The sequence below is a fragment of the Homarus americanus genome, unplaced genomic scaffold, assembly GCF_018991925.1.
Source record: "Homarus americanus isolate GMGI-L3 unplaced genomic scaffold, GMGI_Hamer_2.0 scaffold18459, whole genome shotgun sequence".
NCBI lineage: Eukaryota > Metazoa > Arthropoda > Malacostraca > Decapoda > Nephropidae > Homarus > Homarus americanus.
In genome coordinates, this window is record NW_024719483.1 from 2,973 (window position 1) to 4,458 (window position 1,486).

The window sequence follows — 1,486 nt, forward strand, 5'->3', positions numbered from 1 at the left end:
AGGTTATGATTCAAGGTGTCTTGGACATGACATCATCATGAATGTAAAAAGGATCACAGAGGTTAGATGGAAACCAGGAGGATGGGCGCGTGGGCGTGGGCGGCTCACTCTACAGTAACTTATATATCTGTGCTGAGGATTGGCTGGTGGTGAGTTATACCAGTGACCGTAGATCTGGCATTTGGCTCTTCTGGGGAATTGTGGGTATGGGGGTATATGTCTGTTCTGGGGTGTGGGTGTGGGGTATATGTCTGTCTGGGGTGTGGGTATGGGGGTTATGTCTGTCTGGGGTGTGGGTATGGGGGTATATGTCTTGTCTGGGGTGTGGGTGTGGGGTATATGTCTGTCTGGGTGTGGGTATGGGGTATATGTCTTGTCTGGGGTGTGGGTATGGGGTATATGTCTGTCTGGGGTGTGGGTGTGGGGTGTCTGTCATCTGGGTGTGGGTATGGGGGTATATGTCTGTGTCTGGGGTGTGGGTATGGGGTATATGTCTGTCTGGGGTGTGGGTATGGGGTTGTCTGTCTGGGGTGTGGGTATGGGGTATATGTCTGTCTGGGTGTGGGTATGGGGTATATGTCTGTCTGGGGTGTGGGTGTGGGTATATGTCTGTCTGGGGTGTGGGTGTTGGGGTATATGTGTCTGGGGTGTGGGTGAGGGGTATATGTCTGTCTGGGGTGTGGGTATGGGGTATATGTCTGATCTGGGGTGTGGGTGTGGGGTATATGTCTGTCTGGGGTGTGGGTATGGGGGTATATATGTCTGTCTGGGGTGTGGGTATGGGGTATATGTCTGTCTGGGGTGTGGGTATGGGGTATATGTGTGTCTGGGGTGTGGGTATGGGTATATGTCTGTCTGGGGTGTGTGGGTATGGGGTATATATGTCTGTCTGGGTGTGGGTATGGGGTATATGTCTGTCTGGGGTGTGGTGTGGGGGTGTATGTCTGTCTGGGTGTGGGTAGGGGTATATGTCTGTCTGGGGTGTGGGTATGGGGTATATGTCTGTCTGGGGTGTGGGTATAGGGGTGTATGTCTGTCTGGGGTGTGGGTATGGGGGTATATGTCTGTCTGGGGTGTGGGTATGGGGTATATGTCTGTCTGGGTGTGGGTATGGGGTATATGTCTGTCTGGGGTGTGGGTATGGGGTATATTGTCTGTCTGGGGTGTGGGTATGGGGGTATATGTCTGTCTGGGGTGTGTGGGTATGGGGTATGTGTCTGTCTGGGGTGTGGGTATGGGGTATATGTCTGTGTGGTGTGGGTTGTAGGGGTATATGTCTGTCTGGGGGGTGTGGGTATGGGGTATATGTGTCTGTCTGGGGTGTGGGTATGGGTTATGTCTGCTGGGGTGTGGGTTGGGGTATATATGTCTGTCTGGGGTGTGGGTATGGGGGTATATATGTCTGTCTGGGGGTGTGGGTATGGGGTATATGTCTGTCGTGTGGGTATGGGTATATGTCTGTCTGGGGTGTGGGTATGGGGTATAT